Source organism: Crocodylus siamensis, chromosome 3 (genome assembly GCF_052110815.1).
Source record: "Crocodylus siamensis isolate JL-2025a chromosome 3, ASM5211081v1, whole genome shotgun sequence".
Taxonomy (NCBI): domain Eukaryota; kingdom Metazoa; phylum Chordata; order Crocodylia; family Crocodylidae; genus Crocodylus; species Crocodylus siamensis.
This window is the reverse complement of record NC_143397.1, coordinates 181,907,460-181,934,150: the sequence shown is the minus strand read 5'-3', so window position 1 is coordinate 181,934,150 and position 26,691 is coordinate 181,907,460. Positions and strand designations below refer to the sequence as shown.

The 26,691-nt window shown below is 44.0% G+C and overlaps 1 protein-coding gene across 1 annotated transcript in view; it reads left to right on the top strand.

Moving 5' to 3' along the window:
* CCDC178 (coiled-coil domain containing 178) overlaps nt 1-26,691 on the top strand; it is a 348,866-nt gene that overhangs the window by 167,846 nt on the left and 154,329 nt on the right. The window lies entirely within an intron of this gene.

Genomic DNA, 26,691 nt, shown 5'->3' with positions numbered 1-26,691 from the left:
TTTTCCCTTTTTGAAGATAGGGACTACATTGGCCCTCTTCCAGTCCTCCAGCACCTCACCAGAGCACCACGAGTGCTCATAGAGCCGTGCCAGGGGTCCCGCAATGACCTCGGCCAGTTCCTGTAGAACCCTAGGGTGAAGATCGTCCGGACCAGCGGACTTGAACATGTCCAGCCTCTCCAGAAGTACCCTAACTAACTCCTCGCTAACCCCTGGCCCAGGCGTGTCTCTCCCGGGGCCCGAGGGGGGCCCAGCAGGGAGGTGGCTGAACTGGTCCCTACTTAGGAAGACAGAGGCAAAGAAATCGTTAAATATGTTAGCTTTGTCATCTGGCATGACGACTAAGTTGCCCATCGTGTCCTGCAGGGGCCCCACATTACCCGGGACCCTCTTTTTACCCCCTATGTATTTGAAGAAGGACTTCTTATTGTCCTTAATCCGGGAAACTAGTCCTATCTCCATCTCTGCCTTGGCCTTCCTGACTGCCCCCCTACATCCTCGGGCGACTGTAACATAGTCCTTCTTGGTGATGACCCCATCCCTCCATTGGGTGTATGCCTCCCTTTTAGCAAGGAGACATTCCCGGATGCTCCTAGTGAGCCATGGGGGTTTATGTGCCCTCCTGCTCCCTTTGACCCTTGTTGGGATTACCTCCCTTTGGGCATGGAGGATTGTCTCCTTAAGGAGCAACCACTCACCTTGGACATCTGGCTCCCTTCCCCTCTGGGTCCTCAGCGCTTCCCCAACGATCCTCCTTAGCTTGTTGAAGTCAGCCCTCCTAAAGTCTAGGGCTGTTGCCTTGCTGCAGCCCTTTGCCACCTTACGCTGGATGGTGAATTCCAGCAAGCGATGATCACTGTCTCCCAGGTGGCCCATCACCCGCAGCCCCCTCACCAGGTCATCACATATCGCTTAACTGTAAAATACAATGTTAAATGTTAAATACAATGTCTTTCTAGTCAGCCATAAGTAGTCCAAGGGGAAAGCTAATGTTTTGAAATGGAAAAGATTTTCTTTACAGATGTTAGTTAAAGCCCTTCTTCAATGACTTGTCATTTCCTTGAACCTTGAATCATTTGCCACCAGTTGAACACTCTGGACATTATATTCTAATAAGATAATTTTGGCAGCTGTACCTGAATACTAGTTATTAGTCGGAAGATGTTTTCTACTAACTTATGTACTTCTGTAAAAAGAGTTTAAATGGCTTACTAAACATTGTTTCTCTTCTGTTGCAGTGTCACATTCTTTTTAAAACTAGTACTCAGAAAAAACTTATAGGGTGTGTCCAGACAAACACAGATGCAGCACCACACACCATATGTGCAGGCATTCTCCATGCTACTATTTTGCAGCACAACAGGGTTTTTGACCCCAGGATATCCCAGGGTCAAAAAATAGCCAAGCCAAAATAAAGCAGTGCATGCCACCCAAAACTGCAGCCTGGCTGGCTAGAGCCATGCTCCAGCTGCCAGCCAGGCTTCCTGCTGCAGCTACAGCCCCAGAAGTTCCCCAGAACCCCAGGTAAGGCTCCTGGGGACAGCACAGTTTATTGCCCCAGCCTCCCATACCCCACCTGGGGTAATCTGCCACGTGCCAGAGCACACGTGTTCCCTGGGAACTGGTAGCAGCACCACAAAAAGTGCAACTGCTGCTTGTCCCCCAGAAACTCTTGTGGGCCGCCTACATACTGCTACTTTTCCCCAGGGAAACAAACATCTGCTCTTATCTGGATGCATCCATAGAGGCCTTATTTTAAGTCTCTGAGGAGAATATGTATTCTGACCCTTACTTCAGGACTTCATTTTTGTGCCTGTAATTGCTGTGAAGGTTAGTGAAATAGCTTTAATAGCTAACCCTTATTTGATCAGCCTCCCAGAAATGCATTAGAAATTCCCTTGTCACATCTGATGAAGTGAGCTCTTGCTCAGGAAAGCTTGTGCATCTCTGATTCAGTTAGTTTATAAGGTGCATCTTTACCCTGAAATTACTACAGACAGAGCACTCTCGTCCTTTTCCCATCTAAAAATAAAAAATGTGGAACATTTTACAATAAGCAGGAGATGGAAGAAATAGTAGTAATCTCTTTTGGGCTTCTCTACTGCTTTCTCCAGCCTTGAGATTTGATGGAAGTCCTTTTGTGGGCTGAAAGGTGGTGAAAACACAGGGAACAAAGAGTAGGGCTATATGGTCATTTTTCAGGATGGAGTAAGGTTAATAGTGGGGTTACCTGCTGATCTGAATTAGGCCTGGTTTTATTCAACATTTTCATAAATGACCTGGAAAAAGGAATGCATGGTAAAACTTCAGTGTTCAGATTATACTAAATTATTCCAGGTTGTCAAATCTCTACCTGATGGTGAGGAGCTTCAAAAAGGTCTTACAAAACTGAATGGACAACAAAGTGGCAGATAAACTTCAGTGTTGACAAGTGCGGTCATGGGCATCAGGAAAAATAACCTTAATTATAAGTACAGAATGCAAAGTTCTGAACTATGTATTATGACTCAGAAAAAAGAGCTTGGAGTCATTGTAGGTAACAAAAAAACCCCAATAAAATGTTGCATATCAGCAGAGATCCTGGTTTTCCCTGATAAAAAATTGCAAAAAAAATCTCAAATTTCATAGATTTCATAGACATTTGGGCTGGAAGAGACCCTGGAGGATCATTGAGTCCAGCCCCCTGTCCCAGGGGCAGGAAGTCAGCAGGGATCATAGGATCCCAGCAAGATAAGCATCCAAATGTGTATTGAAGGTGTTCAAAGTGGGTGCTTGAACCGCCTCAGGTGGCAGTCTGTTCCAAATCTTGGGGGCTCAGACAGTGAAGAAGTTCTTTCTTATGTCCAGCCTGAACCGGTCACAGTGGAGTTTGTGACTGTTCGATCTTGTTATCCCTTGGGCGGCTTTGGTGAACAGTCGTTCCCCCAGATCCTGATGAGCACCCCTGATAAGCTTATAGGTGGCCGCCAAATCACCCCTGACCCTGCGCTTTTCCAGGCTGAATAGCCCCATTGCTCTTAGCCTCTCATCATAAGGTCTGTTTTCCTGACCTGATCATGTGTGTGGCACTCCTCTGCACCCTTTCATGCTTCTCTACATCCTTTTTGAATTGTGGAGCCCAAAACTGGATATAGTACTCCAGCTGAAGCCTCACCAAGGCTGAGTACAGTGGGAGAATGACATCCCAGGATTTGCTTGAGAAGCATCTATGGATGCAAACCAGCGTTTTGCTCATTTTACTAGCCGCAGCATCACACTGAAGGCTCATGTTCATCTTGTGGTCAACCATGACCCCCAAGTCCCTTTAATCTGTAGTGCTAACCAGCGTAGCACTACCGAGCCTATATGCATGGTGCAGGTTTTTCCTCCCGAGGTGGAGAACCTTGTATTTTTCGGTGTTGAACACCATCAGGTTCTCATCCGCCCATTTCATGAATCTGTCCAGATCCACCTGGCTCACCCTCCTGTCCTCAGGTGTGGATGCTTTACCCGCGAATTTGGTGTCGATGGCAAACTTAGCCAGCCCGCTTCTGACACCAATGTCCAAATCATTGATGTAGATGTTAAACAGTATAGGCCCTAGGACAGAGCCTTGTGAGACCCCACTGGTCACAGCACACCAAGATCATTGGCAGGGGAAGGTGGCAAATTCTCTGATAAACCCCCCCAAATCTGTGATTGAAATGAAAGGCCCCTCACCCCATAACCTCCCTGACCCTGCTGGTTTCCCCCCTCCCCCACCTCTCTGGCCCTGCTCGTACTTCTCGGTCCCACCCACAACCCCCCCCCCCCGTCTGTTGGTGTACCTCATACCCCACCATCTCCCGGGCCCTGCTTGTTCCCCTCACCCTCTACCCACAGCCCTGCTGGTGCCTCCACTCCTCCCCACCTGTTGGTGCTCCTGGCCCCCATCCATAGAACCTTGCCCCCCAACCCTGCTGGAGGGGACCCACAGCTGCCAGGGCTATGGGGCCCTTGGCAGGAGGTGGTGGCTGCTGCAGTGGAGCAGAGTCTGGTGGGTGCTGCAGGGCAGAACAGGGCCACACAGAGATCTCCTTGCCGCTACAAGTTCCATGCTGCCCTGGCGAGGCATTCCCTGCACACATGGCAGCAGCAAGGGTGGTGGCATGGGGGTTGTGCCCCTCGCTGCTGCCGCACATGTAGGGGATGCATCGCCAGGGCACTGTGGAGCTTGCAGCAGCAACGAGCTTCCTCGCATGGCCCCGCTATACCCTGCAGTGTCAGGTCATACCTGCTGAGCTGCAGAGGCCCTGGAGGAGGGCAACAGGGCAGACGTCTGTGCCTGCCCCCACTCTGCACACAGATCTGGAGGGCAAGGGTCCCCTCTGCCCCGCCAGGAATGTGCACAGTGGTGGGGAGCCACCCTCACCCCTTCGCCCCTCAGACAAGCTGCCCACAGCTTCGTCCCACTTCCACTCCTCACATTGCAGCCCCAGGTCCCAAGCCCATGCACCATCTGGCTGGGCAGCAGCCCCAGCCCTGCCCAACTTCCTCCCTTCCTTTCTGTGGGGGCCTCAATCTCCACCCCCTTACCTGTAGGAGCTGCTTTCCAGGCTGCCTGTTAGCCATGTGCATATACACACATGGTACCCCCTGCCTGAGTGCCTCCCACTTCATCCCAGCCCCTTGCAGGCTGGAACTCAGCCAGCCTTCAGAGAGCTCTTTGCAAAATTGCAAAATCCACAAGTTTCTCAGTTAAAATGAGAAATCCGCATTTTTGTCCAGTAAAGGGGGAAACCTGCATTTTGATCCATTTTTCTGTGGGAAACAGAAAACCCAGATCCGTGGACATCAGGAAGAAGGGAATGGAAAACATAGTTACACCAGTATATAAAACCATAGTGTGCCCATGCCTTCAGTTCTGTATGTAGTTCTAGTCTCCTCATCTCAAAAGGATGCAGTGAAATTGGAAAAGGTACAGAGAAGGGCAGCAAAGATCAAATAGAATGTAAAGTATCTGCTAAACCAGGAGTGACTGAAAAGGCTAGGACTCTTCAGTTTGGAAAAGAGAAGGTTGAGTATGAGCTATGACAGGGGTGAGCAAAATATGGCCCACCAGGCCATTCTATCCAGCCCATGGGGCCCCTAAAAAATGTAGAAAATTAATATTTATCTGCCCGCAGCTCCTTGTCAAAGATGACAGGAGCCAGGGCCAGTAGGACCCAGGAGAAGCCATGGGAGGCTCCTGCAATTGCAAGGCTTGCCCAGCCTGCCCTCTAGCTAGGCAGGGGCTTCTGGCTTGGGACCATGGGGCTGTTCACGCCTCCTAGTGCCAGAGCAGGAAATTCAGATAAGAAGGGGGAAAGGGGGCAGGCAGAAAAGTGGGGAAAGTGGGGACGGGTGAGGGAAGCATGCAAGAGCACAGGGCCCACGCCAGTGCCCCAGGGCCAGCACTGCTGGGGCCCAGAGTAGGGTGGTAGGAGTGTAGGGCACAGGCTGGCAGAGGTCTGTGGACCCACGCTGGTCTGCACCAGCAATGAGAGAGGGTAGTTGGCCTGGCTCCACAAAGCCCCTGCCAGCCAGAACCTTGCGTTCCTGCTGTCCTACTCTGGGCCCCACCCGCGCTGGCTCCAGTGCACCAGCGCAGGCCCCAAGCCCCCATCTGGTTGCCGCATACCTGCTCACTCCCAGCCCCACAGTACGGGTGGGGACTACCGTGAGCAACCCCAACCCCACGTGCTCCATGCTTGCCCATCTGGGTTGACCAGCGGCAGTGGGGAACAAATTGGTGCTCAGCGCAGGGGAAAAGTGCCCACTTCCCCACAACCCCTGTCACTGGTGCTCCCTGCTGCAGCTGGCCAGAGCCCACACAGGGCTGTCCTGCCTCTCCACTGGGTCATTGGCACACCATGGAGCAGTAGTGGCAATGGAGAGCAGGCACAGGCAGCCCCGCATGGGCTCCGAGCGGCTGTAGGAGGGAGTGCTGCCGGTGGGAAAGGAGGGCATTTTTCCCCCAGGCTGAGCAGTTTGTTCCCCACTGCTGCCCCTAGCCTGGGCTGTGCACCAGCTCTGGGTTGCTCATCGGGCTTAGTGGCAGTGGCAGCTGAGCACAAACTGCTGCTGGGGAGGCAGAAAGCACCCCCCTGCCCCTTCGCCATTGCTGGGCAGTGTTTCCTGTGGCCACCCGCCCAGAGCCCACTCCATGTTAAGCTGCGGTGCAGCTTCTTTGCTATGTACGGGTGGTGGTGCAGCCCTAGGAGCAAGGCAGCTGGCTCTGTGTGCACGCAACCCGATCTGATCCTTGCAACTCCACCCCATAAAAATTAAATATAAACATGTAAAGTAAATTTAAATCCGTATATAATTTGCAGGTCCACAGTAAAAAAAAGTTGGGAACCCCTGCCATAGACCCCTGCTAGCCTGTACCCCATGCTCCTACAACCCTATTCTGGGCACCACTGGCCCTGGAACATCAGTGCAGGCCCCACACTTCCACATGCCCGCTTGTCAGCTCACTTCCACTCCCCCCACCCCCACCCCTGCTGCTGTTTTCCCTGTTTTCCTGCCCACCTGCTGGCTACTCTATACCCCATACCCACAATAACTAACACACACACATCCCCACAAACCCCAGGCCCACCCAAACCCCCCTAATACTCCTGCACACCCAACACAATATATGAATAAGACTGCATTTTGAGCTATTATGCAATAACTTCTACATATACAGCACAAGCACACACAAATCAGGACAAAAATGTATTTTTAAAATTAAATTAAAATATATTATTATGGGTGTTTGATTTTTAGTATATAATTTGTTTTTTTTTCCCCCTAAGATGGCAAATCCTCTTCTCCAAAGGAGTACTTCTAGGGGCAAGGGGAGGTGGCAAAGGTCAGAGGTTAAGGGGCAGGACTTCCGGTCTCAAGATGGCAGCCATGGGGTGGGGCACCTGTCCATGGGCGGGGCTACCCATGCAGCCCTCAACAGCTTGCCAAAACTTGGTAAGCGGCTCTCCGCCTGAAATAATTGCCCATCCCTGGGCTATGATAAAGGTCTTTAAAAATCACAAAGGGTGTGGGCAAAGTGAACATGTAACTGTTATTTGCCAAATTCTAGAATACAAGAACTAGGGGACAGTCACTGGAGTCAACAGGAGATGCATTTAAAACAAACAATAGAAAGTACTTTTTTATGGAATGAGTAGTTAACTTGTGGAACTTGTTGCCATAAAGTTGTAGAGACATATAGTGTAAACAGGTTTGAAAAGGGATTAGACAAATTCATGGAGGACAGATCCATTGAAAGTCAGGGATGTATCCTGTGACATTCCTAAACCAATGATGGTAAATGCCAGGGAGACTATGAAAGTGGATGGATTATAGTACACATGCCTTGTATATATATTCTTCTTCTAAAGCATCTGCTATTTGCCACTGTTGAAGAAAGGATACTGGTCTAGATGGTTGTGCAACTGTTTATAATATTACAATGACTTATCTTTAAAATATTACAATATTTCTTATGGATGTACTATCATTTTATGTGACATTATATATGGATTCCACAGGTAATAACAGAAGAAAAAAATTAACCTGGATTTTGGATTCTTTTTGCCTTTTGTAATTTGTCAGTGAAAAGAGTAATGTGGTTTTTTTGGGCTGGGATTTAGGGAATGGACAGCAAAGGAGAAATTACTGTCATCAGTTACAGGCTGCTAGGATGATTATGAGAGCATTGAAATAAAAAAAATACTTGACTGCTTCATGAGTTGCTTTATCTATGTAAAAAGAAATGCTGGCAAATTTTAAATATCTGGCTATCTTTGTGGTAACAACCACTGATAAACATGCATCTTGAAATAGCTGTATAAGACAACTTTCTGATACAAAAGATGGCTTCGAACCAAAGATTAAAAATCTATTTTTTAATAACAGGGAAGAACTAACTGAAAAGATAAACATAGAAGAGGAATTTAGAAATGTTGATTTATAGCAATGGTCTTTTTCAACAGAAAGAAAAGCAGCTACATTTCTGTTAGTTATCACAGATTTCTTTCTCTGTGCAAGTAAAATTTCATAACACCACATGGTAATTGTTGACAAATGTTGATATGTAAGTGATGACTATTGTACTGAATACAGCATCACAAGGGTATTAAGATTTCAGGGAGGCAAATTTTGAGGACTGAAAGATAATTAGCTCATTCAGATAGGAGAAAGACTACAGTGCTGTTAATTATGAATAATCATTAATAATTCTTCCACTGGTAAGAAGATTTCAAGCAAATAGAAGCAGGCAGAGTGGCTTCAAGTTGCACAAGTTGTAAGTGGAATTTATTGCACTGCATTTGAAATGGAAAAGGGAAACAAATGAGAGCACAGTCATCTCAACTAAGGTCATAAAAAAATTGAAATTAATTTGATAGTCAAAAGGACTCATGAAAATAATATCTCCAATAACACATGGTGCTCAGTATACACATTTAAAAATCTTTTTCTTTATATCTGTTTCAGTTTTTATGCTCACAGTTTCCTGAAAAAAATCACATTATGGGCTAATGTTCTCCATGAAATAACAAGATGAATGCTCTTAAATATTTTGAAGAATATCCCTTAACCTTTTCCAAGTTGGATAAAGGTGAAAAATTTCTCTCCTGTATTTTTTCAAAATTATCTCCATATAGTGTTATGCTAATCTACACAGAAAGTTCAAAATCTGAAAACTGAAACCTGAAATCCATAAGATTCACTGCTACTAAGAAATAATTTATTCTTGTCCCCAGGGTGATAGTTTGTGACTGGTTTCAGTGTATTGGTTTTTGAAGTATTACACAACAAAATTTTTCTTATGGGTTGAAAATATAGATAAGGATATATTAGCTAAATTTATTTTTTAAAATGTTGAGTAGCTGCAGCTCACCCACTCAGTACTTATAATTTTCTCTGCCCTGGGTTCCCCATTTGTAAAATAGATGTATACTTCTACTCTTAAGGCTTGATCCTGCAAACACTAATATACAGACTTAAATATGTTCTGATATTTCTAAAACAGGCATAAAAGGGAATTTATGAAGGTTTAAAATTCATAAAATAGCTCTTTGGCTGGTAGTGTTAGTGATGATGCAGCTGTGATAGTCTAGGAATTATGTAAAAGGCATAGTTTTCTTAGGGTGATATCTTTTATTGGACTAACTGTGTAGTTGGGATAGAATTAGACAACCTATCAAATGCAACACATTCTTCATCAGCTCTTTTAATGAAATAATTTGATATGTAAATATAATTATAAATTATTGTTTATTAAAGTTGATGAACACGTATTTTAAATATAGGATCTAATGACTGAATATATTAAAATATAGCTCACAAGAAACCCTTGGATATTGCGAATCTTAAAAGACACTTACTGCATGTCATTAGCTCTATTATACTTTAAAGCAAGCAATAATTTGTAAGAAGACAATAGCTGCAAGTATAACATTTAACTAAATTCCTGCTCGTATTTATAAAAAATATTATTTCTTTTACAAAATAACTTCACTGGCATTAATGTCTCTTTACTTGAGATATGTGCTTGCATATTATGTCTGAAGAAATGTCTTTAAATTATTTCTATAAAATATAGTTATTGCCAGTATTCAAATATCCTATCATTACAAAATGTTCTTAATTTTCATGAAAGAAATATTGGCTTATTTCTTTGCTAGAACAATTATTCTTTAAAAACAAATATAGAAAACATCTAGTGGCCATTACTGCAAATTAATAGTTTTGTAATTTGCACACATGCAAACTGTGAATGCAGTCTATCGTATAGGTAATACGCAATAAATATCGAACAGCTAGTCTACACATGAACTAACTAAAATTAAGAATGATAGACAAGAGGTCATGAAGTTTATACTAAGAGCAATTTGCTTTCATATTTTACTTGACAATCTAAGAAATGTATGCCCTATTGATAACTGGTACTAGTTTATTATGTAGCATTATATTTGCAATGATGCATATTGCTATGGAATAATTAATGAAATTAAAGAGAGTCAAATGTTTCACTATTATATGGTGGATATATTATTATATAGATATTTTTGTAATGGGACCTTCTCCAAATTGTAGTCTTAACAGATGGGATCTTGTGGGGGTTCCACATATTTAGTTATTTAGGACTTTAGTAAACAGTGATTTTATCCAGTCTGTGATTGGAACAGATGTGATCTTATCAGGGTTCCACTTTTTTCAGGGGCATAAAATTGCCATGATTTGCTGTACAGTGCTATAGTTTACTTTTTGTGCTTTCAGAACTAGAGTCCTTTTTAGCCAGAATTTGCCCTTGGGTCCTAAAACATCATAATAGGGAGTTAATGTTTTATTCTCTATTAATCCCATTAAATCCTTTTAATATTAGAGCATGTGTTGCTTTATAGCATTAACTAGTGTCTTGCACTCAACAGTATTTTCACAGTTTATGACACTGCTTAGGGCATTAACAAACAGCTGTTTGAATTAAATGAGCAGTTAAGGACCCTGTTCATTAACTCAAAAGTTTCATGTATTTTTAATTCCTTAAATCTAATGGTATTATCACCCTCCAAGAAATCTATCTTTGATTATAATTTGCTGTGACCACTATTGGTTTGTTGGGGGTGGGTGTGAAGTATTATTATTTTTTAATAAAATTCCTACCAGTGATAAATATCTCTTGTGAATCTGAACTCTCCTATAACAGTTCTATTCTTTTGGGATATAAAACTTTTAAAGTTGTTTACAGCAGTTGTGTTAAGATTTCCTCCAATTTTGTTTACTGATGACTTCATTTAGCTAATGTAAAGAGGCAGTTGGAACAGAATTATTTGCATTTGAAATGGCGCTATCAGAGGTTTCTGACTGACTCATTTACAAAAAAAGAAAATTGTATTTGGACAGTGACAGACCGCCTAGCGCAGTTCCATAAAGTACTGTTAGTTACTAACTTTTCACACACTATATAAAATCATAGCCACACCCAAGGTTGCATCCAGACGTGCAAGGGTATACTCTTGCAGCAGCAAAAATTGTAGCGGCACAAATTTGTGCTGCTACTTTTTGCCACAGCACATGCCCCTGTATGTACAATTTGTGGAGGGGCAAATTGTCCCACTTCAGGCAAACTGCCTGTGCCCAGCTTTTCCTTGCTTCTGGCACACCAGAAGAGCCAGGGCACACCTGATGGAGTGGAAACATACTGGCCAGCAGCCAGAGTGTCCCCCACAGAGGACTGAGCCTCCATGTCTTTGGGCTCACACTCTAGTCATGTGCACTGCACCATGTTTTGTCCCAATGGTTTTTTTTGCTAATGAGATTTCCTAATAATAGATTTTTGCCCCATGCAGTAAACTTGCAGCATGGGGTACATTATAACATTCCTCGCCTGTGGTTGTGGCACCACAAAGAGATTTGTAGTGCCACAATCCACACGCCCCTGGTCATCTGAACGTGGGCAAAGTGTTTGTTGATTCAAAGAATTATTTATACCTTCTTTAGAAGTCAGGTTACTATGTGGTATTGATCATGAAAACACAGTGATGTAAAGATATATTTTCAGTTGGGACAAATCTATTAGAATAACTTCATTTTGTGGGGAGAACATCCTTTTTTCCCCCACACCTAACTTTCTGGAACATTAAGTTACTCCTTAATGTTGATATTCCATTTTTGGGACTTACCTCATCAGGTTTGTGTGATGCCAAGAAAGTTGTAATTTTATCTATAAAGCAGTGACTTCCATAGGGCAGTCTTCTTGTTCTGTATATTCCTTGCATTTGTATACAGGCATCACTAATACTTTGTAGACTGCTCTGTTATTTAATCTCTAGTAAATGTTTTTAGCCCTGGTTTCTAATACCTTCTCTAGAATTTAACCCCTTCTCTTTATAGAGTCCAGGAGATGCTTGTATATATATTTTCATCAGAAACTAATTTTATTTTTTAAATTCACATTTGTAAAGATTGGCAACATTAATATCCAACTGTTTATTACCTTCTGTCTCTATACATTGGGGCCCCTACCCTGCATACTTACATCCAGTAAGTTAAGCATGTTTAAGTAGTTGAATGATCAGCATTTCAGAATGTGAAACAGGAAGTCTGATCTTCTTATCTTTAAAGGCAGTGGTTCTCAACCTCATTAGACTCCAGGCACTCCTCAGAAAATGCCAGCTCTTCATTTTCACTCGTTTCTTGACTACATAAAAATAGCAAAGCAATCAGAAAAACCACAAGAGGTCAGAATGTGATGCTAGGGAGTCCTATTTGAAATCCCTGGATTTAAATTGTGAATTATGTGTACATAGGCATTTGCACACCTAACTATGTTAATATTGTGTCACTCCCAGTAGAACCCATAAAGGGATATTACGACTTTATGGGCCACAAGATCATAGATTTCAAGACATTAGGGCTGGAAGGGACCTCGAGAGATCATTAAGTCCAGCCCCCTGCCCCAGGGGCAGGAAGTCAGCTAGGGTCAAAGGATCCCAGCAAGATAAATGTCCAAATGTCTCTTAAAGGAGTCCAGAGTAGGTGCCTGCACCACTTCTGGGCGGAGTCTATTCCAGGCCTTGGGAGCTCGGACAGTAAAGAAGTTTTTACTTATGTTCAGCCTAAAACAGTCTTGGGGGAGCTTATGACAATTGGTCCTTGTTATCTGTTAGGGTGCTCTGGTGAACAGACATTCCCCCAGATCCTGATGCACACCCCTTATGTACTTACAGGCAGCCACCAGGCCCCCCTAAGCCTGTACTTTTCCAGGCTGGAGTCCCATGGCTCTCAGCCTTTCTTCATAAGGCCTATTCTTTTGCATTCTGATCATGCGTGTGACTTTCCTCTGGACTCTCTCAAGCTTCTCCACATCCTTCTTGAATTGTGGAGCCCAGAATTGGATGCAATACTCCAGTTGCAGCCTCACCAAGGCCGAGTACAGTGGGAGGATGACATCCTGAGATTTACTTGAGAAGCATTTATAGATGCAAGCCAGAGTTTTGTTCACTCTACCAGCTGCAACATCGCATTGGTGGCTCATGTTCATCTTATGGTCAATCATGACCCCCAAGTCTCTTTCAGCCAGGGTGCTAGTGAGTGTAGCACTGCCAAGTCTATAAGCATGCTGCGGGTTTCTTTTCCCAAGGTGGAGTACCTTGCATTTATTGGTATTGAATGCCATCAGGTTTCTATCCTCCCACTTACTAAGCTTATCTAAGTCAGCCTGGATCACTAGCTTATCCTCAGGTGTGGATGCTATGCCCCAAAATTCAGTGTCATTGGCAAACTTGGCCAGTGTGCTTCTGATACCAATGTCCACATCGTTGATCAAGATGTTGAAGAGAACCGGTCCAAGGACAGAGCCTTGGAGGACACCACTGCCCCAGGGGTCACATCTGCAGCTATGTGCAGTATTGGGAGTCCGTTGATAAAGTCTGATTAATTCACTGCTGTGATTAGTTCAAACTGGGGCTTCTGTACCTTTTAACAGTGAAGTTTCAGGGAGTTTCTGGCTCTGTATTGATCCTTTCCTGTCCTTAGTCTGTGGTTTCATACGTGTTAATTGCCACTTGTTAGTTTGTTATCCTGCCTCGCTACTGTGTTACGCAATCGGTCAAGATTCATTCAGGGACCCGCTCCATACAGACAAGTTGCGGTTTGATTCCTGCCCTTGCTAACACTGTTACATGGTACAACTTACTTTTAAAATAAAAATACAAAATTAAAATGCATAGAATATAAAACGTAAAAGTGTGAAATGCCATGGAACATACAACAATACAATAAACCAAATACAGTGGGGGAGAGGGAGACATACTGATGCAGAATACTATTTTATACCCATAAAAGCATCTGCAAACTATATTTTTATTACAAGTACACCTTACATTCTATAAAAATAATTATATAATAAAAGAAGAGGGAGGAAGGAAGAAAAGGTAGAAAAGAGAAAGCATCTCCCAAAGGGGGGAAAATACTGCAAAAGGGGCTTTTTGCCATGAAGGGGCTTCACATTGGAGCGGGGCAGGCAGAAAAAAAAGGTTTCTTGCAACAAGTTGATCCAATAAAAAAACATATTACCAAACCCCCAAAACTCCTTGTTTTTCATAAGGCAATCAAGACTTATAGTAGAGATGATAAATTTTATTAGACCAAGAAGATTTTTGCAAAAAAATTCTTTAATTGCAAACTTTTGGGGACAAACACCCTTCATCATGCATTGGAGAAAAGATTATAAAAGTTTTCCTATGTAGAAATGAAAGTTCATATTTCATAGGATTTGACAGAGGGGTAAATAGATGGAAAACTCCTCTGGGCAGTCAGTTCCTAGCTGGTATGGAGCCTCTCATCTCCTGTGAGTATCTGTGATGTAAATTATCTTGAAACAAAAGCAGGAGCAGGATCTCAGGTTTCAGGTGGCCACAGTTGCTTCCTGCTCAGGAAAATGTGAAGATTTTATTTAAAAAATGTTTCCCATATGTTTCTTAGACCATCACTGCTTCAGGAATCCTCCAGCCTTCCTATAGCAAACCCAGGTATAACAGGCTCTTTAAGCATCCAAAGTTGGGGTGGTGAGAGAAATCATGCAAACCACTGGAGAGCAAGGTTGGGGAGGGGAAGAAGGGAAAGGAGAGTTTTACTTGCCCTGGTTCTCTTCATTTGGGCAGCAGCTGCTACTGCTGCAGTTGCTGCTGTGGCAGTATGGGCTTGGGCTGCTTCTGCTGGGGGATTGTGTGGGCTTCCCAGGGATCACATCTAGTGCCCCATTCACTTCCCCCAACTCCCGGGTGCAAATCTGTACCTTACATGGCACAGCCTCCTAGGGGATGTCATTCCACCCCTCTCCCTTTGCCCCATTTCCAGATACACTACTGGGCATCAGAACTGAGCCTTTCTGGCTCCCATGGCTCAGCTGTGCAGAACTGTACCTGCAAAGCCTCTTTGAGGGAGGGAGCCATACAGGTACCCCTATAAGAGCTGCTGCCTTGCTCGTGTCCCTTACCCCCCTTTTTGCTATTGAGCAGATTGTTAGCATGTTTTTTCCTCAGAAAGCTGAGGAAACAACAGTAGTTTGGATCTGATTTTCACTAGTACAGATCAGCTAGTTGAGAATGTGAAGGTTACTGGATGCATTTACACATGCAACTAATGCGACTGAATATACTCAGGCTCAAATTGAGCCAGAGTAAAATAATTCCGGCATCACTGTCTACATATGCTTTTAAGCGCAGCACTCCTGGATACCACTTGTATCTGATGGGACTGTCCGGCACCATGGTAAATTAGTCCACTGTCCCCTAATTGTCATGTATGTGTTGATGGTGATGCTATACCAAACAGCAAATTAGTCTGCTGTTTAGTAAAGCATTTTGTGTAGATATGCCACTGACTAGTAATTTGGGAGAAGTCAGAACCTGACAAAGAGCACTGGGATATATGATACTTTGAAAATTTGGCTTTGCACCTCTTCATGCACCTCCAAGAGGGTTCTCCTCAATTAGACCCTTCACAATATTAAAGGCAGTGCCTTTGTCTGCCAAGAACTTGCAAGAGATCTCTCACCTCTGTTTATCCATCTTTGAGAGTGGTGATCAGAGGAGAAACACATCCAGGAACAATATGTTTTGCTGGGGAGAGTTGTCTAAGGCTTAGTACAGACAGTCAAGAAGTCTAAGGCTGAATTGATTCAATGTTTGCAAGTTAGTGTAAGCTGCAAAAATTGGACCAGTATGCAAATGAACAGACATTCATTTTTGAGTCAGGAAATGCAGCCACATTCCTGCAATGGCTCAAGCCAGAAGCAAGTAGGCGGGGGGCCCTAGAGCACAGCTCTACAGCATGTAGCCAGCATGGGCTGTGTGTTCACTTCCTCTCCCTGGTGTTCCTAACGTCTATGGGATTCGCAATCCACAGTCACAGAGCAGGACTTTTCAGGGTTGCTCAACACTTCCTCTTTCTGCTTACTGATGCCTCTGGGATTTGTAGTCCACAGCTGCAGCCAGCACTGAGTAAGCAGGGCAAGGCCGCTCTGTATTTGGGGTAAGGGAAGTTTATCCCTGCTCCCTGGCCCCAGGCCTCAGCAAGGGTTTACCTGGGCCGGGGGGAATTGAGCCATCAGTGAGGCCAGGGAACCAGCTCTCAGTGCCCTGCTATCTGGAACAGACAGCACAGCACAGGGCTGCAAAGCATGCTGGGATTCTGGGGGACTCTGATTTAACTTGAACCAGGAAGAGGTCTGGGATAGAAATTTCATAAACTGGTTTGACTTAAAGCAGTTAAGTCTGATACTACATTCAAACAGGTTTATTGTAAACCAGTTTCAGCAATTTTGAAGTTCTGTTACAGGTTTAAACCAGTTGCTGATCACTTAGATTGGTTTTTGTGTAATTTCTGTCCCTAGCCTTGGTCTGAAAGATCTCTTTTTCTTATCCCTCCCTTGATGCTTTTTCTCAGGGGGTTGAGGGAGAGTGGGAGGGGCTGGGGAGAGATTTCAAATTGAGAGTTCTCTTCAAAATGGGGAGTAATTGGTGGTCAATCTTTTAAGTGGTTTTCTTGCCTTGAGAAGGACAGAGTTCAGATTGGAAGATTGTGCTGGACTGGGTCCAGAAGGGAACTTCCTAGGGGCCCAACGTTTTATTCAAGGGAAATCCCTGAATGTGACTTGTATATACACTAATCTCATAGGCAGACTCTGAACCTTGAGGTTTACAGGAATTCCTTAGCTGGCTTGCTACATTGAAAGCCATAGCTGTGTAGTATATAGATGATCTCTGACAGGAATAGCACATGATAGAATCCAAACATTGGTTGAGCGTTGAGCTTATTGATTATCTTGGACTACCATAGGCAGTTTATGATGTACTTGTTTCTTTGTTTAGGAAAGAGACAGCCCTTGCCTACATGCAAGTGCCCCATTTCTCCCTTTTCTAATAGATGTCAAACTATCAAGAGGTCTCAAGTGGAGTTTCACTGGAATCTGTTCTAGACCTAGTGCTACTTAACACTTTTACAGTGACTTGGATGCAAAAATAGAGTTTATTGAACAGTTGCGGATGACATGAAAGTCAGAGGACTGACCAACCTTTTGGAAGATGAAATTAAAGTAACAAAATGGGGAACTGAGCTATCAAACCAAGTGAAATTAACCAATATAAGGTGCTACATATAAGGGAAGAATGTACATGTAAAGATTGCAGGGAAAACTGGCTTGGCAGTAGCACAACCAAGAAATATCTGCGGATTTAATGGATCAAAAACTCAACGTGAGTTTGCAATGGGATGCTTTTCCTCCTTAACCATCTGCCTCCTCTCCCCACAAAAAAACCAAACAAAAACAAAAAAACCATACAGGTGTGGTTTGCTTTAACAGAATAATTGTATGCAGGGCATATGATAACACTACTCTGTTCATCATTAATCAGGAATCAGCTAGACTGCTCCATCCAGTTTTCAGCACTGCATTATAAGAATGCTGTAGGGAAACATGAAGATGATAAAGGGGTTGAAATGCAATCTCTAGGGAGAAATGTTGAAAGAACTAGATATGTTTAGTTAGGGATAAAAAGAAATTGTGGGGGGCAGACACGATAGTGGTTTTGAAACATTTGAAATGCTGTCAGAAATAAAATGAAGAAAAATTATTACCCCTTGTCACAAAAAGAGAGCAAAACACCAGGCAGTAATAGGTTTAAACTACAATCAAGCAGATTTAGATCAAATGTAGAGAGCACCTTCTTAAGTGTAAAATGAGGAAACAATCTGCCTGGGGAGGCTGTACAATCGCCTTCACTGGAGGTTTTTCAAGAAGGGACTGAATTGAGACCTCTCTTATGGTTTTAGAATAATAAATCTTGCCTGTGTGTGTGTAGGGGGAGAGGCATGGTTAAGAAATGAACTTTGAGTCTCTTCCAACTCTATTTGTATTAAATTTATAGCAGCAAAACTAAATTTAAAATAGCTCTTTCAGATCTTCAGAATCTCTAACCAGGTCCATTATGCATCAAAAACCCAGCCCAGATAAATAATGAACCTTAACCACACAAACAGTCTCACTGATGTCAATCAGACTGTTCATATGGCTTAAGGCCCTGATACTTTTATAGTACCAACAAGATGCATCTACACATGCACTTTACTGCAGAGTAGACTAATTATCTCCACAGTAAAGCATTGAAGTTTATACATGTGCCCATATTAGGGTGCAGTAAGTGAATTAACTCTGCTGTAGGATAGTACCTTCAGGGGCAGTACTATCTTACAGTGGAGTAATGAAGTGTGACAAAGCACATGTGTAGATGGGGATGGGCTGGCTAGAGCACAAGGCTGCTAAAATGCAGGAGCTGCCTGCTTTACGGCTCCACACTTTAGAACTCTTGTGCTCCAGCCAGCCCCTCTGCTGCTTGATGCTGCCACCTGGAGCCCCAAGCTGACCCCACGAGCCTGCTGCCAGCCAGAGGCTGCTCCACCCTTTCTTAGACTGTGTAGATGCTATGCCCAGGAACAGCTGATTCTGGCTCAAACTGCTCCATTCTTTATTGTCACGTTAATTTCACATGGAGATTCACCCAACAGTATGCTAAACACGTTACAGATTTCAATACAATAGAAAGAAAGCTATCTATTTCTGGTAAGAGAGTCTTTATTCTTACCTCTTCCCCAGTATAATGTACTGGGTTCAACTTTTTCTCTCAAATGTTGGAAACTGATATGTTCTATGGGGATATGGTACTTCATTGTGTATCTTATCCTCTCACCAGATTTTCTGCCTCCAACGTCTCAGGGTATGACCAAACATTTACTTGGAACAATTTCAAAAGGGAAGACAGCATGCAGCAGCTGTTACACTCTAAGTGGTATATGCACACCAGCATGTAGTGATACAAGTAAGCTAAACTGTCCCAACTTGAACCCTGGATAAAGCAGAGTTAAAGTTATAGTGGTTTTGCTGCATTGTATGATTACAGGCTTCTGCATACATAACTATTACGGCATAATAGTTACTGCATGGTGCAAAGGAGTAGCAGCTCCCCCTCTCCTTTTCAAACCATCCCCTTAGAGTTACAATTGTGTAATACAGCTGCTTCTTGCTTAACGTCATTGTTACGTTCTTGAAAATTGTGATTTAAAAGAGAAACAATTTTAAGTGAATCCAATTGTTACAGTAGTTACCTACTAGCAGGCAGTGGCCAAACAACGTTATAACTGAACGTTGTGCAACTTTAAACGAGTATGTACTCTAATAGATCAACAACGTAATAACGAAACAACATTAACCCGGACAACATTAAGTGAGGAGTACCTGTACTCTGCCTTAATTGCAGTTTTTATATACTGTTTCAGAAAACAGTGAGCAAAATCTATACAGACTGATGAGAGGGAGTGAAGTCTACAGTCCTTAAAAGACATTCACTTCCTGTTGAGTTGAGCAGAGATGGGAAGCTGGGTGACAGCGACCACGAGCTGATCACCTTCATCATCCACCGTAAAGCTGGCGAGTCAGTCAGCAACACAGAAGTCCTTGACTTCAGAAAAGCCGACTTTGACAAGCTCAAGAGGCTAATCAGTCAGGCCCTCAGGGACCATGACCCCAGGGAGATGGGAGTTCAAGAAGAGTGGTTGCTTCTCAAGGAAGCGATCCTCAATGCACAAGCTAAATCTATTCCAACACGGAGGAAAGGCAGCAAGAAGGCACAGCAGCCCTCCTGGCTCTCTAGGGACCTAGCGGACCTCCTGCGGCTAAAAAGGAAAGCCTACCAAGGATGGAGGACGGGATTCACCTCCAAGGAGAATAATTCTGCACTGGTCCGGTGCTGCAGGGAGCAAACCAGGAAAGCCAAGGCTGCAACTGAACTCCAACTAGCTTCAAGCATCAAGGACAACAAAAAGTCCTTTTTCAGATATGTGGGGAGCCGGAGGAAAAGCAAGGGCAATTTTGGACCCCTGCTAAACCAGATGGGGCAACTGACAACTCATGCCCAGGAAAAAGCCAACCAATTAAATAGGTACTTTGTGTCAGTCTTTCATCAGTCACACGGGATGCCCATGCCTGCTATGGGACAGGGAGATCCGGGTGATGGGGGTCCCCTACCCTCCATAAATGCTGACCTCGTGAAGGAACACCTTGAGAAGCTGGATACCTTCAAGTCAGCCGGCCCTGACAATCTGCACCTCAGGGTACTCAAGGAGCTGGCGAGCGTCATAGCCCAGCCCCTGGCACGGATCTTTGAAAACTCCTGGCGCTCTGGTGTAGTGCCTGAAGACTGGAAGAAGGCCAATGTGGTGCTGATCTTCAAGAAAGGGAGGAGAGTGGATCTGGCTAACTACAGGCCCATTAGCCTGACTTCTATCCTGGGGAAGATCTTAGAAAAGTTTATTAAGGAGGCCATCCTTGATGGACTGGCCCAGGCTAACATCCTAAGGGATAGCCAGCATGGGTTTGTTGCAGGTAGGTCTTGTTTGACCAATCTCATTTCCTTCTACGACCAGGTGACCTATCACCTGGACAAGGGAGAAGAGATTGATGTCATATATCTTGACTTCAGAAAAGCCTTTGATCTGGTATCCCACGATCACCTCTTGGCCAAACTGCCCAGTTGTGGCCTTGGCTCCACCATGATCCGCTGGCTGGGAAATTGGCTCCGTGGTCGGACCCAGAGGGTTGTGATTGATGGCAGTCACTCATCGTGGTGCCCTGTGACCAGTGGGGTCCCTCAAGGCTCTGTCCTGGGACCCGTCCTGTTCAACATCTTCATTAATGATGTGGACATTGGAGTCAGGAGTGGACTGGCCAAGTTTGCCGATGACACCAAACTTTGGGGCAAAGCATCCATGCCAGAAGATAGGCAGGTGATCCAGGCCGACCTGGACAAGCTCAGCAAATGGGCAGACGAGAACCTGATGGTGTTTAACACTGAAAAATGCAAGGTTCTCCACCTTGGGAGGAAAAACCTGCAGCATCCTTATAGGCTCGGCAGTGCTACGTTGGATAGCACTACAGAAGAAAGAGACTTGGGGGTCATCACTGACCACAAGATGAACATGAGCCTGCAATGCGATGCTGCGGCTAGTAAAGCGACCAAAACACTGGCTTGCATCCATAGATGCTTCTCGAGCAAATCGCGGGACATCATTCTCCCCTTGTACTCGGCCTTGGTGAGGCCGCAGCTGGAGTACTGCGTCCAGTTTTGGGCTCCACAATTTAAAAAGGATGTGGAGAAGCTTGAGAGAGTCCAGAGGAGAGCCACGCGCATGATCAGAGGTCAGGAAAACAGATCTTACGATGACAGGCTGAGAGCCATGGGACTCTTTAGCCTGGAAAAGCGTAGGCTCAGGGGTGATCTGATGGCCACGTATAAGTTTATCAGGGGTGACCACCAGGATCTGGGGGAACGTTTGTTCACCAGAGCGCCCCAAGGGATGACGAGGTCGAACAATCACAAACTCCTGCAAGACCGTTTCAGGCTGGACATAAGGAAGAATTTCTTTACTGTCCGAGCCCCCAAGGTCTGGAACAGTCTGCCAGCAGAGGTGGTTCAAGCACCTACATTGAACACCTATGACCCCAGCTGACTTCCTGCCCTTTGGGCAGGGGGCTGGACTCGATGATCTCCTGAGGTCCCTTCCAGCCCTAATGTCTATGAAATCTATGAAATCTACAATTAGTCTGCTTACTTCATTCACATCCAAGGCATAATGAGGTTTTTGGCCCACTATCCAAGCAGGCAAAATGTTCTATCATCTGGTAAAGGAATTTGCTCACTAAGTGGGATCACAAAGCCAATGCAGTTGACACCTTGTCACAAAGGTGGCCAAAGAGACATTTTTTACACATCGCGTTTTGTTTTCTTGCCAAAATGCTACAGAGGTTCAGACCAGAAACAGCACTTGTAATTTTATAACTCTAGTCTGGTAAAAGAGGCCTGGCCAGTTAATGTCATTATAAAATGAGGAATAAACCTTAAATTTATTACACAAAAAATGTGTAATAAATTTGTGGCTGGTACCTATCACACTATTAAATGAACATGTGGCCAGGTCTGGTATAATAATGTTGTGGCTTATTCCTTGTTTAATCACATCATTAATTTCATTAACGTGTGGCCAGATAAAAACAAAAGACTTGATTAACTGGTTAATGATATCTTAAGTGTAACATGTACCAGGGACCTCAGTGGCCAAGTTGTCACTTTGTCTAACAGTCTTAGTGCAGCAGGCAACAGATTACATCTTATGCATATATATTACTTTTTTTAAAGCAGCATCTCTTCTACAACCTCCTGAAAGTCACAGAGGTCCTCTGTCAGTCTTAACCTGATTCTTAGTATCATTATGACTCAATCACTTTCCATTCCTTTCTCGCCATTCTAAAACTTTTTTTAATAACAATTTCCTTTCTTCTCAGAATGTGAGAGTTGTGAGCTTTTTTGCTGAAAACCTAATGCTCTGTCTTTCATAAAGTGGTCCTTGGCACTTCAGTCTTCCTAGAAAAGATTAACTGCTGGCATTGTAGAATATGGAAAGGTTTTTGCGTTCTTCCAGTCAACTTTCTTGCATCCTGAAGAGAAATTGTAGCATGTTATGGACCTCTCAGGGTCCTCATAATACATATTCATCATGCAGCTCAGTTCAGAAAGGCAAATGCTTGCTTATGCTTTATCATCCATAACTAAAAGAAAAGAAGGCCTTGATCTTATGCTTCCATGTGGCTAAGGTATTTTATACTCCAAAATCTGCTCTTTTTTAAGAATTGTGACAACTTCATGGGCAGAAAGATTTTATGTTTCACAGGAGGAAATCTAAAGCAGCCTTGTAATAATCTATTTGTACCTTCTCCAGATTCATAGAAGGGACCTCAGTAGATCATTGAGTCTGACCCCCAGCCCTGGGCAGTAAAGAGCTCTGGGGTTAAATGACCCCAACCAGTTGCATGTCTAGCCTCCTCTTAAAGACCCCCAAGGTAAGGGAGAGCACCACCTCCCTTGGAAGCCCATTCCAGATTCTGGTAACCTGTACTGTAAAGAAGTTCTTCTTGATGTGTAACCTAAATCTGCTCTCCATCAGTTTGTGGCCATTGTTCCTAGTTACTCCAAGGGGTGCCCTGGCAAACAGAGCATCTGCTATTCCTTGCTGCCTTTCCCCACCCCCCGATGAATTTGTAGGCGGCCACAAAAATCACCTCTCAGCCTTCTCTTGCAGAGGTTGAAGAGATCCAGGTCCCTCCATCTGTCCTTGTAGGGCTTTGCCTGCAAGCCCCTAACCTTATGAGTGAGCCTCCTCTGAACCCTCTTGAGGTTGTCCACATCACTCTTGAAGTGTGGTGCCCAAAACTGGATACAGTACTCCAACTATGGCCTGACCAGTGCTGCATGGAGGGGAAGTATCACCTCCCTGGACCTGTTTGTCATGCACCTGTTAATGCATGATAAACTGTGGTTAGCTTTACTGATCACTTCATCATACTGATGACTCATGTTCCTCCTGGTGTCAACTATGCAGCTTGAGGTACAGTTTCCCCCAAACCGCTCCACCTATCTTCTTGACACTTGGCAGGCTTTGTGGCCTCACCAGGGGCTACCACTTCTGCATTTTTCACCCTGCTGTGGCGTAACACATACACGTGACATGAGTTTTGCTTTCAAGAATTTGGGGTGCAGTTTCCCCCAACTCCCTGTACCTATCTCCCTGAAACTGGGCAGGCTTTATGCTCTCAGCAGAGGCTGGCACCACTGCAGGTTTCATCGAAATTGGACAAAAAACAACAAAGTTATAGATATTCCATTTTTTTCCCCATTATACTCTATGGCCGAATCTCCAAATTGGCTCTGAAGCTTCAGAGCTGATTTGGCTGAATTGAAGCAGGAAACTGATTTGGAGCTCCGAATCGAATCACTGGTGTCCAAATCAGCTGAATCCGAACCCGGATCAAATAGTTCCCTATTTGCACAGGCCTACTGGTGACACTTTTGTGCTTGTCTGTGATCCAGTTGGGAGATTTGTCTTGGTACGCATTCAGGAATACAGAAGCAAAAAAAACTTTAAAGAGTTCAGCCTTGTCCCTGCTATCTGTCAATAATTGCCCTAGTTTGTCCTGTAGGGGTGCCATGCTACCCTGTGTCTTCTTTTTACTGCCTGTATACCTGAACGTGGACTTTTTGTTGTCTTCAATTTTTGTTGCCAACCTAAATTCCATTTCTGCTTTGGCCTTTTTAACGGCTTCCCTGCAAGTGTGGGCCAAGTAGGTATATTCCACCTTGATAGCTACCCCTATATGCCTCTTTTCTTGCCCCTAGGCTTTCCTGGATTTCCCTGTTCAGCCAAGAGGGTTTCTTGGCCCCTTTGCTCCTTTTCCTGAGCAATGGGATTGTCTCTTTCTGTGTCTGAAGGATTGTTCCCTTTAGGAACGACCACCCATCCTGGACTCCCATCTCACCAATGATCCTGTTCTTCAGTGCCTCACTAACTAATCTCCTGAGCCTTTTTGAAGTCTAGCACTTCTGCCCTACTGGTTATCTTTCCCACCCTACACCAGATAATGAATTCATTCAGCTGATGGTCACTGCTCCCTAGGTTACATTGTGTCATAGATTTCATAGACATTAGGGCTGGAAGGGACCTCAAAAGATCATTGAGTCCAAGCCCTTGCCTAAAGGGCAGGAAGTCAGCTGGGGTCATAGGATCCCAGCAAGATAAGCATCCAATTTGCTCTTGAAGGTGTCTGTAGGTCCCCCACCAGATCATCCCCTGTATCCAACACCAAGTGCAGTAATGCTTTCCCCCTAGTTGGGACCTTATAGTCCCTGTGTTAGGCAAAGGTCCTGTATGCAGGTTAAGAACCTATATGAGCAGTTACATGTGGCTGACTGTTCCTCCCAGCAGATGTCGGGGTAGTTTAGATCACTCGTGACAACCGTGTCCCTTCACAGTATGGCCTCTGAGAGATGTCTTGAGAATTCCATGTCCAGCTCATCCTCCTGATGTGGTGGCCTGTAACAGACCCCCCCACCAAGTCCCTTTCCCCCCCGTCTCCCTTGTATTCTGACCCACAATACCTCCATTTGCCCCTCCTCTCATCCCGTCTTGATTATGGAAAATGTATGTTGCTCCTTAACATAGCAACACCCCCCTTTCTCCCACTCTATCACATCTGTACAGCCCTCAATGCTTACTGCCCAATCATGGGCAGGGTCCCACCAGTTTTCAATTAGCTCAACCAAGTCAAAGTTTTTATTTGACTTATTTGACTTTATTCAAAATTATGTAAACTAGATATCCAGTCATCTAGTACTACCTTTTGTAAATGTGTTTCATGTTGTAACATCCCGGTAACCATGAGAAAAAGGATTACCTTCTTTGGTATCTGTCCATTGCTGTAGGTAGTATTCTTGATTGGACACAGGTATGAAAAACATAGATCTGTGGTTCTCATGAATAGGAGTAGGAAAATTTATCTGTGTCATACCTAAAAATTTCCTTTCTTGGAATAATGAGGTCCACTGATCCAGCCCATCCTGAATGGGCTGTTAATTGTGGAAAGAGACTGGGTTATTTATTGGCGCTCAGTTTGCTTTTCATTGATTTCCTTGCTGTGCAGGAGGATTGTTCTATTTAGTCTTAATGCTTAATTTCCTTTCCCACATAGAGTGGCTAGAGATTTCCTAGGATGCAGGAGTGTTTGAAGTGGCAGGTTTCTCAGAGGTTAAGCCACACCTCCCCTCTCGTTGCAGGTCTTTCCTCAGCGGGGTAGACTATAGGCCAGGGTTTCTCTCCTTTTCCTTCCTCTGCTCTCTCTTCTCTGCTTTGAGAGAGAAACACTTTACCTCAAAATGGGCAGGTGCTTTGGTTGAGGTTTGGCATCATTAGAATTGGTCAAGTGACAGCTTCTCCCAAGTCTTGGTGCTGGCATCCATTTCTGCTTTCTTGAGGTAGGTAGTGGTTAGGATATGAGACATCTGGGATCTAGGTCCTGCTCAGCCAAAGGAGAGTTGAACCCACATCTACTTTGCATTAAGTAGTCATCAGCTAACATACATAAACATCATTGGGAAATAATGTACAGAACCTAGAACTCTAGGTATTTCTTTCAGAAAGACATCATAGAAAAAATGATTTAAACCACTCCAAAACTACTTCTGTAGGCCTCAGAATCTTGCTAGCAATTACATGCTCCACTAGATCCCAAATGCTACAGTTGATAATCTAATAATCTTTGAATGCCCAAATGGAAACTATTTAAGTCAGTAATAAAGAAGTATGCTTAACTATTATGTAAGTTACAGACATCTGTCTATGGTGTCTTTTTGGAAGAAGTACTCCTACATAAGAATTAGTCTTTTTTGTTGATACTCTATTAGATCAGCCTTAGGGAAGATGAAGAATAAATTTTTAGGTTAGTAACCTACCACATTTCATAGCTTGCCAAGCAAGTTTTCTCACTTTGCTGCCAGTGCCAGTTATTCAGGAGTACAGTGCTCATGAGACCAGCAGCAAGAACCATGGCAACAAAATCATTGATAAGGAATAAGCTTCAGTTTACGCCCCAAATGGCAAATTCTGTTTCAGTGTGAATCATTTGTTCTGCAAAGTTCTAAGGTGGAATCCTGAGCAGAGAGAAACTCAATAAAGTGTTAGGGAAATAAATGCTTTAACCTGTCCATTTTCCTATTTTACTGGATTTCAAAAGAAATTACTAGTCCTATATAAGGACAGAAT